The following is an 18,145-nucleotide window of genomic DNA, read 5'->3' on the forward strand; positions in this document are numbered from 1 at the left end:
CATTTCAGATATTTCCCACGCAAAGCAAAAGCACTTGCTCACTTGGGAAAAGGTCTTGCTTCTTCCACAATCTTGAAATGCTGTGCAGGAGTCTGTCTGCTCCTCAAGACTTGATTTTAGATAAGACATTTTGCTGAAATACAGTTTTCCAATAAAGTGTGGCTAACTGCTTTTTTATGACTCCCTAATTAACTTAATTAATAGACATTATGCTATTGTACTTTTTCAGGCTTCAGTACCAAAATATTCCAATTTAATCTTCTTGTTTTCTCAAGTGTTGGCTACTCTATTCTTATTAATAACATCTCACATCTTGTTTGTTTGTTTGTATGTTTGTTTTCCTGCTTTTTAACGAAGTGTAAAAAATATAATAGTAATAATTTCAAAATTTCTATGTAAGAAGCTCTCTAATCAATAACAATTCTATAGGAATAGAAAATTAATTGATCATCCAAATGTTACTTGGCGGATGTTAAAAAGTCAGGAAGAAGACATCACAACTTTAATTTTGGTCATTTGTTTAATATAGAATATGGTTCCTCTTACATATGAAATCAGTTTGCACAAATCCTCTCAGTGTTTAGATGCAACATATGTCAAAACATAAGTGATCTTCAATTTAAAATTTAACAAATGTGATTGATATTTCTCAGGAAAAAGCAGCTTGGCTTCTGTACGTAAAAGCTGTGAGACTTTATTGCCTGACCTAAACAATTAAGCTTTCCTAGCTCAAAGGCTAGATTAGAAAATGAGCTAGGAAAGCTCATACATATATATTCCAATCGCTATGGAGGGAAGAAAAATTCTACTAATTGTGGTCTATATGTGTATGTGAGAAGAATGTCTTCAGAATTCTATTTAGTTTGACTCCAGAAAGATTATTCATTTTGACCATCTTCTTAAGCTATTTGCTGAAGTTTTCATTTCTGTTTCTACCTTACACGATGCTCCAGTCCAAACCCACTGATCCAAAAATCCATTTTGTGGAGAAACAGACATCGGAAAGAAGACAGAGATGGGGAGAACGTATTAGGGCGTCCTCCAGCCATTACACTCATGCATATGCTGACTTCAGTAAAGTGCCTGGAGTAGAAAATTGCACAATATGGATTTATAAAGTTCCCATATATAGCAGTAAATAGGCAGGATTTAAATTTAAAACTGATAAAAGGATATACTTTGTTGCACATGCATAATTAACCTAGAGAGCTTATTGCCACAAAAATATCACGGAGGCCTTATTAGAAGAATTTTAAAAGGGATTAAACATTTATATGGATAATGAGAACATTCACATTTGCATTAAATTAGATTTATTTCTTAAAAAAAAAAAAAAAAAAAAAGGTACAAAATGCTATATTCCAGGACATAAAACACCAGGCAGCCACTAGAATGAAAGGAAAATAAATAAATAAATAAAAAATCCTGCCTCAGGAAAGTTATTGCATAATTGTTCACTCCAGCTCTTAGGAGCATGTGATTCTAACTACTCACAGCAGCAAGATGCTAGACTACACACAAATATTACTCAATCAAGAATAGCAATTACCAGGCTTCTATTGACTTATGTTAATGACCACATGGTTTCTGCAGTGGAAAAAAGACATACTTTACCATTCAAATTTGTTCACAAGGAGATAAAGGTGTCACACAAACACTGAAATATTTTATAAGGAATTCCTCTTTTTTTTTTTTTTTTTTTTTTTCTTTCCAGCAAGAAATGTTTCCAGATAGATGTTTCAAGGAGTATTTAATGAATGAGTGGTATAGAAAGAAAATTATTGGCATGAGCAAGTTAATGACCAATTAAGTACAAAAACAAAACTAAATTACTTGCATTGGTACCTAATTTAAAACTGTGATTGTTATCCAGGTAATGGAGCTCCACTGGAAGTGTTCTTAGCGCTCCCCTAACAAAAAAAAAAAAGTCATTACTGACTGGCCTGCTGCTTCATATAATTGCTATGATAAGCCACTGCAAATATAATTGGCTTTAACTGAAAAATATTTCATCATAAAGCAAGAACAACACTAGTACTTTGATTTATGTATTTATAGCAACTTAAGGAATATTAACATATTTAGAGATTATTTTTACTAAGCCAGAAAACGCTATGAAATGCAGAAAGGAACTTTAAGAAGAAATATTATTTTCTTTAAATTATGCTCGTTTAAAAACTGAAATGACTTGAATATACACATTTAGTCTGTTAAAACCAAAAGGAACTTCAGAATTATTTGTTCCTTATATCTTTTTTCAAGTTTATCCTGTTAGAGTTCAGTCATTAAACCATAGAATCATTGGAAAAGAACTCTAAGACCACCTAAGTCCAACTATTAGCCTATCACTGCTAAGTATACCACTAAACTATATCCCTAAGCACTACATCTATACATCATTTAAATAAGTCCAAAATGGTAACTCAACCACTTAAGTGCACAGCTGTTCCAATGCTTCACAACCTATTTAATTAAGAAAATTTTCTTAATATCCTTCCTAGGCCATCCCTGACATAATTTCAGTCAATTTTCTCTTGTCCTATCACTTGTTCTTGAGAGAAGATACTGCCCTGTTACATGTTCCTTTGAGGTAGTTGTAGATATTGATAAGATCTCTCCTGAGCCTCCTTTTCTCTAGACTAAATAACCCCAGCTCTGTCAGCCCATTCTCATAACAGTCGTTCTGTACACCCTTCATCGACTTTGTTGTCCTTCTTTGTACATGCTCCAGCACCTCAATGTCTTTATTTCAGCAAGGATCTCAAAACTGAACACAGTACTTGAGGTATGGTGTCACAAGAGCTGACTATACAATAGTCATAATTGTATGAACAATAATAATTTTTCTAGGCTTGCTGTTCACGGTGTTCATGATGGAAGTCAGGATTCTGTTGGCCTTCTTGGCTACCTGGGTACACTATTGGCTCATACACAGTGGCTATCTACCACTATTCTTAGGCCTTTTTCCTCTATACAGCTTTCTAACACTTGACCAGGGCTGTACTGCTGCATGGAGTTGTTATGACTCAAGCTCAGCACCCTGTCTTGTTAAGTCTCATGGTGTTGGCCTCAGCCCATTGATCCAAACTATCCATATCCCACTAAGGAGCCTTCCTACCCTCAAGGGGATCAACATTCCTTCCATAAAATAATTGAGAGGTGCACTTGATTCCCTCATCCAGATCATTGATAAAGACACTAAAGATAATTGACCCCATCACTGAGCCCTGGGGATACTGCTTATGACTGCCCTCTAACTGGATTTAACTCCACTCACCATAAGTATTTGGGCATGGCCAACTTTCCAAGGTTTTTGCTAGAGAAAAGTGCAACTATTCAAGCCATGAGCAACTACTTCCTCACAGAATGCTGTGAGAAACAGCATCAAAAGTTTTTTTTTCCGAAATCTAGATAGCGAGCATCCACAGCCTTTCCCTCATCCATTAGGTGAGTCATCTTGTCGCAGAAGGAGGTCATGTTAGTTAAGGTGGACTTACCTTTTATCAACTCATGCTGGCTGCAACTGACCAACTGGATTTTCTGTATGTGCTGTGTGGTGACAGTCAAAATGATCTTGTCCATGGACTTTCCCAACATCAAGATCAGATTGACAGGCCTCCAGTTACTTGAATAGGAGAAGTTTGCTATTCAGACTCTGATTAATTGTTTATATTTATTACACTGTCATTGATGTTCTTCTATTTCATGTTCTGTTCTCTTGTCTACCTCAAACAAACAAAGTCTGGAGTAGAGAAAGATAAATGGCTTGAAAAATGCCATATGAATATTCAGTGGGAAACCACAGAAAGCATAGAATTCTCTTGATTAAGACTCCCAGTTCCCATTCTTTTGATGCTTGTTCTAATGAATGAGTTTATCAGTGGAAGCTTTCCTAGAAAAGTTCATTTTTAATTGTTTATTAAGCCTATTCATGACAATCTAATTTTAAAAAATGTGTGTACTGGAAATCTAATTATAAAGGCTGCAGTCAGCCAGTCATGAGACAAAATATGAAATTATATAACATGTGTCTTGTGAGTACAATCAAATATAATCAAAACTATTTAAAACATCTGTACACACTGCTTGTGCTGCAAGTGGCTATGTTTAGCAGTTTTGCTAGATTTATGTGACAAGGTTTTCGTGGCAGTGGCACTAAAATATTTTGTGGAATGAAACCAGAAGCTGCCTTATGTCAGATTCATCCAGTTCGAGCAAACTCCAAAAAAGAACATGCCAGTGATCAAAGGTGGGCCAGTATTATAGATACTGTTTGTACCTCTGTGCTAACGTATAGAATGGGTTAAAAAAAAAACAAAAACAAACAAAAAAACAAACAAAAAAAAAAACCAACAAAAAACTGTGCTTCAGATGCTAACTAAGGGAATGAGAAAAAATGTGACAGAAGCAGCTTTCTAGACAACAAAATCACTGAGGAATTCTCCTGCATCCTATGATACTCCTTAGTGAAGCCCACACAGGACCAGGTCCAGACTTGAACCGCAAGCTGTGGAGAGGCATACACAATGGACCAGGAATTCTGAAAGGAACATCAGACCAAGGGGAATCCATGGTGGTGCAGTCCATTCCACAACAGTACAGACCTGTACCGGAGCACTTCTTGAAGAACTGTAGTCTAGTGGAAGGCCACATGGGATCATCTGTCTAAGGACTGCATCCAGTGGGAGAGACTCCATGCCATAGCAATTGAAGAGAGTGAGGAGGTAGAAGTGGGAGAAACTGTTACGGTCTCCCCATAGCCCTCTTTCCTTTGGAGGAATGGAGATGGTAAGAGATAGAAGAGCCAAGAGTGAGGGTAAACCTCAACAATTCCTCTTCCCCACATTGTTTGCTTTGATTGTAACAACAATTGGTGAGTGATTTCCTTGCCCCTGATCCTGAGTTTTTTCAATCTTATTTTCTTACCTTGTCCAGCTGAGGAGGGGGAGTAAGAACAACTTGGAGCGTATCTAACAGAAAACAACAACAACAACAAAACCCAGATTAAATAGGTCGTTTTGAGTATCCTTAGTCCTCTGCTGCTTCATGCAAACACAGGAACTGAATACACACCTTTCATTGCAGTGGAAAATTATACGGAATAACCTGCACCTTTGAATGTCTGTCTTGAAATACCAGGAAATATCGGGGGAGAGAGGGATGGTGACGAGGAGGGAAGGGGAAAAGGGACTTTTGAAAAAAGTCTGCTTTTCAATAACTGGTGCTGATTGACTTTTTTTCTTTCACATGGTTCTTGTGTTATCACACGTGACTACACACATGGTATGAACTGCATCAAATAAAACTGAGAAATTACCTTTTATGAAAGAGAGATAAGTATGATGTTGTGTATTATCCAGTTCACATCTTTATTGCAATTCTTCATGCCTTTTGAAATAGAAATTTCTTCATTTTTACTCTTTCATATTTATACATGTATGAGTATATATAGAACATATATATATGTATATTTGTTTAAGTAAAACAATTTAAAAAGTTACCTTTTCCTCGGTATTTTTAACATGACTCTAATATTCTTTTGTGTTAAAAAATCTCATAACTTAAAAGCACTTTTTAGACTAAAAGTGTCAATGTTGCTAAGGCCTTTGACAAAACATCATAGAATCTTTTACTACAAGCTTATAAAATTGTTCACAATAAACTAAAAGGTACATCTGGCCTAGTAATTCAGCACCAGTCTTGAAAATCCTTTGGAACATGCTGACCTTTAAGTATGAAAGAAGTTCTGTTGACACTAATGGATTTTGGATCAAGCCATAAAAAGAGCAACCATCCAGAGTAGCACCTAACATCACCAGAGAACTACGTCTGTTCACTTCCTATATCATTAGCACAAAGAGTCAACTATTCATAAAGGTTACAATGTCATTGTGAAGAAATCCCAGAGTCACCGGTCCTGCTTAATAATCAGTGTGTTTTTGGAAATATGAAACAATCTACTGACTTAAAACATGGCTTGAGCTAGTGTGGGCCTGCTTTCCCATCACGGAAAGAGATCTACAGATAACTCTGTGACAGTCTGGAACTTCATCTCATGTACAATAGTAGCACTGCTTGATAATTATGTTCTTATTTCAGATGGAGAAATAGCAGAAGACAGGCAAGAAATCTGATTAAGTTGTAAATACTGAAGTCAAAACAATTTAATCTATAAAGCAATAATGACACTATGAAAGTAAATATACCTTTTGCCTATTAGACAAAGTATTGCAAATTTTTTGTTAGGACACCTGTGCATGCAATGTCAAATTTTCTTTGACTATAGATGTGATACCTTCATATAATTATTTTTATAATGCAAGAAATTACTTCTCCACTGAAATAGTCTGCTAACTCTGGCTGGAGTGAAGTTAACTCACAGCAGCCCATTTAATGCAGTGTCTGTGATTAAAATAATACTGGTAGCACATTGACCTTTTAGCTGCTGCTGGACACTGCTTGCACATTATCAGGGCTTTTTACTTCTCACTTTCCTTCCCAAGCAAATAGGATCAAGTGAGCAAGAAAATAGGTAAGAACATAGCCAGAAGAGCTGACTTACACTGATAAAAGGGATATTCCATACCATATAATGTTCATATTATGTTCAGCAGTAATGAGAATGAACAAGAATGAACAAGAATGTGGTGGTGGTTGTGTTTATTTTTTATGAAGGCTGAGAATCAGATATTGTCTGGGCATTGAAATGCTTGTGGAAAGAGGTGAATGAATTCCTTTGAATGAATGAATGAATTTCTGTTGCTCAAGCTTTTAAAATAGGTTGAAAAATAGTTGCATTTGTGTGTAGTACACGAAGAATGAAACTACATTTAAATTTTGCATTATGAGTTTGATACTTCATTTGGGAACACAAAATGTTCATCCAAACAAATGTGTGGTACCCAAAAAATATTTCATGGACATCAAACTTTTCTCCTAACATTTCTCACTGCCAACAAAAATCTATTATCTTTATGAGAAGTCTTACTAAAACAGAAAGGGAAAAAATTCTGTCTATGCAAAGTCTGTACAATGTGAGTGCTCTGTCACTTACCTAGTATTGTTTTCCATGACCAGAGAAAATGGAACTCATTGACCTCAATTTTTTGCTACAGCGTTTTTCAGTCCCTAGGGTGTTGTTTATTCTCTGCTTTATTAGAAGTTAAAATAATTCAAGACTCTTCCTGACCTAGCTTTTCACAAATTTTAGTGTAACAGTGATTCATGAGAGAATTCCAGCTGAATGGAATGAGCAACTACAGTTCTGGGATAAGAATAGGTCATCGAGAGATGAACGTACTAGGAATTAATATGATATTCTTCCAAGTGACACATCAATTTAAACAACACATTAGGCATTGCCAAGGATTTACCAACAAGACAAGGAACCTTCCTTTACATTTATGTTATCTTTGCTATCTTTCTAAGGCTGAATTTTGTTTTGCTAAATTTCAGCAAGTGACTCCTTTATCAATTGGAAAATTATGTTAGAAACCTCTTTAGCAGATCTGAGATGTATATAACTTTTTTAAATCTTTACACATGCAATAAACAGTATCCTGTCAAGCTAAAGACTCAAATGTGTCTTTAAACCACCCTTGACTGTATTCACTTTTCTATGAAGGAAAATAAAATACTGTTTATATGTTAGAAGGGTAGTTGTCAAGATGCTAATTACAGATTCTAGAACATAAAGCTAAACATTCCATTGTTACCATGAATTTGAAGAATTTAGGTAATGTTCTGAATGATGATTGTTGGTAGTGATTCCTCAAGAGAACATATTCCAGCTGGAAACTGCTAAAAGAAGTTTCATACCATCCAACCTGATCACATCACACACCTTTAAAGTATATATTCTCCTAAAAACAAGGAAAAAGGGTAAGGAATGGGTCCTAATTTATGCTGATGTTAAACCATCACTGTCTTACAAGAAGTTAAAATACCAAACAAATACAGAAGATACAGTCTCAAGAATCCAAAATTATTGAAAAGTTTTGTTTGAAACATCACTTATGCCATAACTGCAACATTTCAGCAGCTCAGATAGTGTTATAGTGTGAATTCTCCCTCCCTCTCTCTCTCTCTCCTTTTTTTTTTTTTTTTAAATCATTATTATTACTCTCTTTTAAAAATACTCTTAAATTTTGAACTACCATCAATATATATTTGCTCCTTGACATTCTTTCCTGACTCTAGATGGCATTTTCCAAATTGATAACAACCTGGCATGAAAATTGTCCTTTAAGCACCCTCCAAAATAGGCTCCCCTCCCCTCTTTTATCTTCTCTATTGAAAGGTTTAAGACACCAAACTTGGTGATATTGAGCAAAACTGTCCTTCTCTCTTTTTTAGACATTTAATTGATCAATATTTTGTTTCCTTTGAATAAAAATTAGTACTGAAAAGATTTTTGCTGAGACTGAATAATTTCTGTATATTGCTTCAGAACTGAAGTTTCCACAGAGGTTTCCTGAAACACATTTGTCTTTTCTCATCTACTGGAGAAAAGAAGGAAACAATACTTCTACTGTTTTCATTACGGTGAATTCATAATTCTCCATTCCAGAACACAGATTCTATGGAGTGTTCAGCCTCTCATTTTTGTAGTCATTTGAAGGAAAGTAAATTTTCTTCCCCATTATGCCCTTCCACACTTCCAGAAGTATTTCATCACCAAGAAATCTGAGACTCTGCCTCTTGATATAGATGGATCTAAATCCAGCACTTCCAGATGGGTCCTTGGCAGAGTGTTTAGCTTCTTTCTTCTGTTATATTATTTTCTACTATAAAGTACTGTGAGATATCCTGTCTGAATAACACTATATAAGTATCACTGTTGTCTTTGAACCAGCATTATTCTCCATGGATGCCAAGCCATAGTAGCCCATGAAGCTTTCACAGTTCAGTATCCAGAGTCGCATTTTTTAGGAGAGCTCTAAATGATGCATAGTTACCAGTTCCCTAAAAAAAATTAGTGGCTGCAAAATAATAAAGATAACAACAACAACAAAATAACAATAATTAAACAAACAAACAAACAAACTTAAATTAAAAAACACATATGGTCATTAAATATTTAAACTTGGCTAGTGAAGAAATAGTGGAAGGAAGGAAGGAAGGAAGGAAGGAAGGAAGGAAGGAAGGAAGGAAGGAAGGAAGGAAGGAAGGAAGGAAGGAAGGAAGGAAGGAAGGAAGGAAGGAAGGAAGGAAGGAAGGAAGGAAGGAAGGAAGGAAGGAAGGAAGGAAGGAAGGAAGGAAGGAAGGAAGGAAGGAAGGAAGGAAGGAAGGAAGGAAGGAAGGAAGGAAGGAAGGAAGGAAGGAAGAAAAAGAAAAGAGGACAATTAGATGAAGTGAGGCTATTGATGTGGAAGACTGCAATTTTTTTATAGTTAAAGCAAAGGCAATTGAGATAACAGTATGTATTTTATGGGAAAATAAACTTGCAACATTAATTTGATGCTTTTGTTGTTGTTGTTGTTGTTGTTGTCTTTCCCTAACTTTAATAAAATTCATAGGACCAAGTGATAATGTGATTGGTTACTCCAAAAATAAGCTTACCCTTGTACTTCAGAGAAATCTCTTTCGATATTCAAATCACCTTACGAAATTTAGATGAATGGGTTGCTTTTCCCATTTACGGGAAAATTTATGGGCAGTCTTTACGGGTTATCAGCTTCCTGGCTGATTCTTCACTCTTTGGACCTGATCCAGCAATTTCATCTTGTGTCAGATGAATGCTTCAATAGTTGGTGTTTATATTAAGTCACTTCAGCTATGTCAAAATGGCTGCATAAAGTCTTCAGTTTTTGTTCTGGTTTAATACAGTATGCAGCTCAGTACCACACAGTTGTTTGCTCACTCTCTCTAGGTGGAATGGGGAAGAGAGTTGCAAGGCAAAACTGAGAATTTCCTAGGGCAGATAAAGACTGTCAAGTAGTAAAATAAAATCCATTAGTGCACAAGCAAAGCTACTTCCCATCAGCAGGCAGGTGTTCAACCCTAGAAAAACATGACTCATCATGCATAATGGCTTCTTGAGAAGACAAATGTTGTTCCATTCCTCCTTCTCTTCTGGAAATTTTCTTTCTGAGCATTATGTTGTATGGTATGGAATATCCCTTTCATCAGTCTGGGTCAGATGTTCTTATTTTGTCCCTACTCATCTGCTTGTTTTTTGGATATTATGAAAAATTACTTCCTCAGTATGGTGGTCGGGTACTGGAAGGTGCTGCCCAGGGATGTGGTTGTGTCATCATTCCTGGAGATGTTCAAGAAACATTTAGATGTTGCACTAAGGGACACAACTTAGTGGGGAAATATTGTTGGTAGGTGGATGGTTGGACTGAATGATCTTGGAGCTCTTTTTCAACTTTGACTATGCTATGATTATGATTCCATTTAAATGTTTTCTGTAGGTCTGTAAGTAAAGCTCTATTAAGCACGCAGTCACAATTTATTCCAACAAAGTGTGACATTTATGTTTGATGGGGTGTTCTTACATTCATCCTTGAAGGTGTTTTGAAAATAAGTAATGCCTGTTTTCACAGGAACATATTACTTTTATTCAGAAATAAATTAGTTGGCTAGCAATTCAGGTAGCAAAGGAAAGCAACTTACTTTTAATCTGAAACATTTTTTTACTTATATGTATATATTTTTTTTCAACCGGTGATGCAAAAGCTTTCATCTGAAAGTTTTTGAAATTAGGAAGCAATAATTTATTACTATATCCTGTGAACTGGTATGATAATTTGGATAAACTACATTTAAACTGATGGGAGAAGGTAGGAAGTGTATTTGCCTTTCATGAAAAAGTCATGACTATACATTCATGTGTCATGGTCACTATCGTAGTCGATAAGTATCTTCTAATTTAAACAACTAAGTCAAAGTCTGAATAAATTTCTTTCTTTTTTTTTTTTTTTTTTTTTTTTTTTTTTCACAAGTGAACAATTGTCTTGAGGATTGATCCTTCCTATCTTACAAATTATTTATGAGATAAGGTAAATAAATCACTCCCCAAGTGTTCTTATTTCTTGTTATTGATTAGAAAGGGAAGAATTAGATCAGACTTGGGTCTGATTTCTGCTGCAGTAAATCAGTCAATGTGAATCCTATCCTAAGTACAGAAATGAAGTTCTTCGTGATTCCAAAAAACTAACCGACTTATTCTTGTGTTCTAAAATGGCATTTTCCTCTTGTTATATTGTTGTTTCACTTCCTCACATACAGTAGGCTACTCTTAAGGACAGATCACATTAAAGATTCCCTCAGTGGGATACTTGGACACAAATGCAGCAACTCATCTCTGAATATGATAATATTGTAGGAAACTCAAGCATTGTTTCTGCCTTTAGTATTTGTCTTTCCCTTCTTTACTTTAGATAGATAATTTTAACTGTCTTCAGGGTGTGATTCTAAGGCTCAGCATATCTTTATAGTGTTTGAAGAAAGGAGAAGATTTTAATCTATTTCAAAATGAGAACTGTTACCATTCTGATTCGTATGGTTTGTCATTTGGGGGTAATACAAATATAACACACTTTGAAAAGTCTGTCTCTCCACCATAATAAAGGGAATTTTTAATACTTGCATTTTAAGTTATGTCAAGGGTTCCCAGAGTAAAAGAGTGGATATGAAATCTAACTAAATTAATTAAAGTTCCTTTAGGAAAATGAATCATATTTCTCCAGGGAGGAATTTCTGTACTTTTAATAAAAAAACATCCACAATTTAAAAAATAAGGAACTCTAGTTTGATGGTAATTTAAAATTTAATCGTTTATTTTGACAGTAAGAACTTTTTGTTCATTAACAAAACACATGACTAAGTTTGTAATAAGTTAACATTCAAAATCCTCAACTGGGATATATTTTCACATAACTATAGGAGAAATTAACAAATCAGTAATTATCACTCTGAACTTAAACAGTATATAGCTCATCAACAATTTACCTCAATATCTGCAGGTCAAGAGACAGTCACTGTAGAATAATACTTGCATCCTCCCCCTCTACTCTGCCCTGCTAAGGCCTCATCTGGAGTACTGTGTCCAGTTCCGGGTTCCCCAGTACAAAAAAGACAGGGATCTCCTGGAAAGAGTTCAGCAGAGAGCCACAGAAATAGTGAAGAGCCCAGAGAATCTCCCCAATAAAGAAAGGCTAAGTGAACTGGTCTGATTAGCCTTGAGAAGACTGAGAGGGGACTTGATCCAGGTCTATAAATATCTAAGTTGTGGGGGGCAAAGTGTCAAGGCCAGACTCTTTTCAGCAGTGTGTGGCAACAGGACAAGGGGAAATGGACATAAGCTGGAACATAGGAAGTTTCACACGAACGTGCACAATTGTTTACAGTGAGATTGATGGAGCACTGGAACAGGCTGCCCAGGCAGGTTGTGGAGTCTTGTTCTCTGGAGATGTTCAAGACCTGCCTGGACGCCCACCTGTGCAACCTGGTGTAGGGAACCTGCTTTGGCAGGGGGGTTAGACTTGATGATCTCTGGAGGTTCCTTCAAACCCCTACAATTCTATGATTCTGTGATTCTGTGATCTTACACAGATTTTAAACGAAAGAGTATTCATTCTTTACAAGGACATCCACATCTATATTTCACAGAATTATAGAATGGTTTTGGTTAGAGGGGACCTTTTAGATCATCTAGTTCCAAACCCCCCTTCTATAGGCAGGGACCCTTCCCTCTAGACCAGGTTGCTCAAAATCCAATTCAGCCTGGTCTTGAACACCTCCAGGGAGGTGGCATCCACAGCCTATCTAGGTAACTTGTTCCAGGGGCTCACCACACTCGTAGTAAAGAATTTCTTCCTAATCTCTACCCTTGCTCAGTTTAAAGCCATTTCCCTTCATCCTGTTGCTACATGCCCTTATAAAAAGTTTGTCCCCAGCTTTCATGTAAGCCTCAAGTACTGGAAGAACACTATAAGGTCCAGCTGGAGCCTTTTCTTCTCCATGTGAAGAGCCCCAATTTTCTCAGCCTGTCCTCATAGGGGAGGTGCCTGGGCCTTCTGATCATCTTCACTGACCTCTTCTGAATGCACTCCAGCAGCTCAATGTACTTCTGTGTTAGGAGCCCAACATAATACAGGATGCAATACTCCAGACGGTGTCTCATGAGAGCAGAGGAGCAGAATCACCTCTCTTGACCCTATGGTCATGCTTTTCTTTTTGCATTCCTGGATACATTTGGCCTTCTGGGCTACAAGTGCACAATGCCATCTCATGTTAAATCTTCCCTCAACTAACACCCCCAATTTTTCTCCTCGGGGTTGGTCTGAAGCCATTCTTCACCCAACTTGTATTTGTACTTGATATTGACCCAACACATGTGCAGGACCTTGTACTTGGCTTCAATGATCTTCATGAGGTTGGCATGGGCCCACCTCTCAAGCCTGTCCAGATCCCACTGGATGATATCCTTTTGATGTAGCGTGTGAGCTTCACCACTCAGGTTAGTGTCATCTGCAAACTTGCTGAGGTTGAGCTCAATCCCACTATCCATAACACCTACAAAGATATTAAATAACATCAGTCCCAGTACTGATTCCTGAGGAATGCTACTTGCCATCAGTCTCCATTTGGACACTGAGCCATTGACTACAACTCTTTGAGTGCAACCATGCACCCAATTACTTATAAAGCAGGTGGTCCATCTATCAAATCTACTTTTCTTCTGTTTAGTAATCAGGATGTCATGCAGGACAGTGTAAAATGGTTTGCACAGCTGCAGGTAGGAGATGTCTGTTGCTCTTCCTTTATCCACTGGCACTGTAAAATCCGTCATTAAAGGCCAGCAGTTTTGTCAAGCACAATTTGCCCTTGATGAAGCCATGTTGTTTACAGCCAGCCACCTCATCATTATTTTTCCTGTGCCTTAGTAGGGCCTTCAGGAAGCTCTGCTCCTGAGGCACAGATGTGGAACCAACTGTCCTATAGTTCCCTGAAACTTCATTATTTTCCTTCTTTAAATTTGAGTTATGTTTCCCCTTTTCCAGATAGTGGGAGTTTCACCAGACTACCATAACCTTTCAAACATGATGTGGATAGCAGCACGGCAACTTCATCCACCTGTTCCCTCAGAGCTTCGAATGAATCTTGTTGAGCCAAATGGACCTGTGCACCTTCAGGTTCTTTAGATGGTCTCAAACCTGATCTTCATTTGCCATGGACAGATCTTACCTTCTCTCTGTTCTTACTTCCACTGAATGCAGTAATCCAAATGGGACTTCATAGGGAGTTAATAACCTCATTCTCCCTGCTGACCACCCCTCTTTTCATGCAGTCCAGCCTGTTGGACTGCCAGAGCTCACTGCTGACTCATATCCAGACATCTATCCGTAAGGACTACCAACTGCTTCTTGGCAGTGCTGCTCTCAATGAGTTCTCCCAGTCTGTACCAATTATCCTGACCCAAGTCTAGCACCTTGTACTTAGCCTTGTCGATCCTCATTTCCTGCCTTCAGCAATGCTTTGTGGTTCTGCAGCAGTGTAACTATAAAGCTCTTGCCACTTTCCAGTTTCACTATTTATTTATTTATTTCCCTCTAGCTACCAGCTAAAACTGTATCATTATATTAATACTCTGACTGTCTTGTCTGAAGAGCTGGTGAATCTAAATGATCACTTTAGTCTCTTTCATTCCTTGGTCAGAATTCATTCCAGTCTTCTGAACTACTCAGTTAATCACCAGCCTGTACTGGAACGTCTGACTAGAGAATGAACATTCTCAAAACACTGTGAAAACATATCTAAGATGTTGAACCGGAGAACTTGAATGAGACATCCAACAATTGTCTTGAAGTCAGATAAATTGAAGCCATATCAATTTTCCTTGCTTATATTCCTCATTTTGTTACTTTAAAACAGGTGGAACAAATCAGAAACTTGTTATCAGTGTACCTATTTATTTCAAAAAGAGATAATTTAAATTAATGGATGTTTAAAGATCAACTCCTCATGATAACGATGTCCTCTTTCTGTGTCTCTGTTGTGAATTTGGAATAAAGACAACTAAACAAGTCCAACAATTTATCCCAAGATGTTCTCAGGAATATAAAGCTGAGATCAGCTCACTGGCTGATCGAACACAAATCAGCGGTGCACATAGCTGGGCAAGATTCACAGTCTTATGGCATCAGTGAAGCAGAGAATCCTGGACTTGGGCTAAGTTGAAATGGGGCTCCGGGGCTAATGCTTAAGGGCTGGAGGTATGTCGTGGTGGAGGAGAGGACAAGTCAACACCAGTAAGGCCCATTACACAACTCAGGGCCCTAACACTGCATAAAAGATAGTTGTACATGCAGAGCAAATGCACAAAGATACACACAGAAAGAAGTATTGAAGACAAGTTTTCAGGATGTGATCTTAACTACACTGATTTTATCTTAAACTTCTGTTTTCCTCATTTATGACAGAATTGTCTAATATAAGAACATGCATATGTGATATTTTTTCTTGATAGAGCTGCCTGAATATCTCTTTAAACTGCTTTAACCTCTGATTATATGATTCTATGATCTCCAAGCGTGTGAGAGCACAGTTCAGCAGTGTTTTTGCTAAGAAAGGCAAAACAATTATTATTATTATTTTTAGTAATGTTGTTGGCTTTATCATTTTTTTGTTTCTTTGTTTTTTTCCATATCACTTTATTTGTTGATGTTTGTGTTATGGTTAGTGCTTGGGGATAACTCAGAAGCATTCTGTGAAGCTGAGAAAGGAATGTTAGCACTCAGTGGAAATACAGCAGAAATATGAACAACCCAGGGATGAATGTCATGACACTGCAACAGTTAAACACTGATCAGAATCAGAATGGTTTGCCAATACCAAGTATAAATGGCTCACAGGTTTGTGCTGAATGCCTACTTATTAAGGAAATCTGTTGGCAGAGGTAAGGGTATTTATTCCTGCAGAACCTTTACTTTCCAGTTCTACTGATTAATAGATTTATCTACTTCTTTATTACTTGGAGGCATCAGATAATGTGGATTAAAAAAAAAAAAAAAAAAAAGCAGAATAGGACAATAGTCCTCTCTGTGTACTATGCTCCTCATGGTATGTTAAAGGAATATCATATCACATGTCAGAATCAGTACAGAAAGAAAAATACCACCAGAACACTGGGAATAGAAACACTTGATGCAATAATAATTTATTCTGTGACTTTGAATAATAGAAAGGAAATGTACATGTCATATCTCATTTTCTGAAAGTAAACATAACATTTATAGTATCATCTTATTTAATATAAACTAGATAATTTATATTAGCTGCTAAATAAATCACTTAAAAAATTCAAAAGTAAACGAATTAAAATATAAAATACAACATATTAAGGCAATTTTTAAGGCAATAAAACACATCATGGAGTTTCTGCAGAATGAACCAGTGTAAAAAAAAAAAAAAAAAAAAGAGGTAACTGTACTATGTCTTATGATTCTGAAAAGAATCCTCTGGGATTTTTAATAACAGTTAATATAGATTATTATTAGATTTTATGTCTTCCAGGAATGTTTTCAGAATTAAGCCAAATAAACAAACAGAAAGCTCTTCAACCACTAAAGAAAAGCACTGGCATTGACCTTCAGTCAGTCAGTTAATCTTAAGTCCTTTAAGAAATTCAGGACACTCCTAAGATGTGGTTCATCTCACTCTAAAACAGAATTGGAAATACAGGTGATGAATGGCACTCTGGTGGTCTGTGTTTCTCTTCTTTGGCTACAAAAGGGCAGCTGACGGTGACTTTGATAGCAAATTTTAGATCTCTCCACTGAGATTAATCAAGGAGATTCACTCTGCCTGTGAGATACACAATCATGACTGTGCCACATTCATACTTTTTCAGTGAAAGAACACCTGAGCTATGGAACAAGACTAGTGATCAGGTATCCAAACCTCTATTTTAACATTATTTTTAACATAACATTGACACTAAGAAGAAGGAAGAATTTAAAGTGCAACAGTAGAATTGCTCTGTATTCCTGCAGTGGTTCTGAGATTCATGAGGCCAAATGATGAACAAAATATGTATGTTAAACAGAAGTGAAAGTATCCATCTGAAGAAGGTGATGTAGTCTGTTCCAGGTAGAGCTCAAAAATTTGCATTAAACATTTGCTGTGTAAAACACAGTCATTACAAGCACACTGCCTTAAGATTTACCCAACATAGACTTTAAGGTTCATTTGTTTGTCATTGCTTTTCTTGATAATTTATTTTATTTTATTTTATTTTATTTTATTTTATTTTATTTTATTTTAGTTTAGTTTAGTTTAGTTTAGTTTAGTTTTATTTTGCTAATATTCTATTTAAAATCTGCAGTGTAAAACTGCAAGGTATCTTGGTGCATGCCTTAACATGCTGACATCCTCTATAAAATATTTTGTTTTGCCATGGATTACACAGGGAGTATATGCATCTTCCCAGTTAATTCCATATTGAAATTTCCCCTTTCTCTAACTTTCTTCCATATTTTGCAGGTCATCATTAAAGGCTTCATTGTCTACCTGCTCTCTCTTGGCCATTCTATACAAAACTGCCCTTTCTCTGAATCATCTCTGCCAAATTTCTCATACTGCCAGAATTATTTCAGCACTGATAACTTACACAAATGCCATTTGGCACTCAGCAAGATCTATCAGAATTTCCAGTTTATTGGATGCCCTCTACTCTCCACTTGGCTCCTTCTCCTCAAATAATACCATACTTCAATTTATAATCTTACAGACATAATGCAGAACAATCTGAAAAGAGCTTATGAGGAAAGAAAGGGAACATCTGAGAATAAATGGGATAAAAAAACACCTTGTTGAGTACTGGTCTGCTTCTCCTTTCAGTTTTCCTTTTCTGTTTGATTGAGTCTCATGTCTGTATTTCCACCATTCCTTATATATATATGTATGTATATAATTTTAAGTTTTCAAATGAATATTAACAAACTTTCAGTTTAAATATCCAAAGCTCCTGACATTCTCTTCCAAGTCAGGAACATGCGAACTCCAGGAACATATGCTCACTAGATTCTAAAACTGCCAGAAGTCTATATATAGACAGATGTGTATATACAAACATCCCTGTTTAAACTGCAAACTTCTTAGATATTAATATGTAGCTTCAGCTTCATAATATCAG

The sequence above is a fragment of the Excalfactoria chinensis genome, chromosome 1 (genome assembly GCF_039878825.1).
Source record: "Excalfactoria chinensis isolate bCotChi1 chromosome 1, bCotChi1.hap2, whole genome shotgun sequence".
Taxonomy (NCBI): Eukaryota; Metazoa; Chordata; class Aves; order Galliformes; family Phasianidae; genus Excalfactoria; species Excalfactoria chinensis.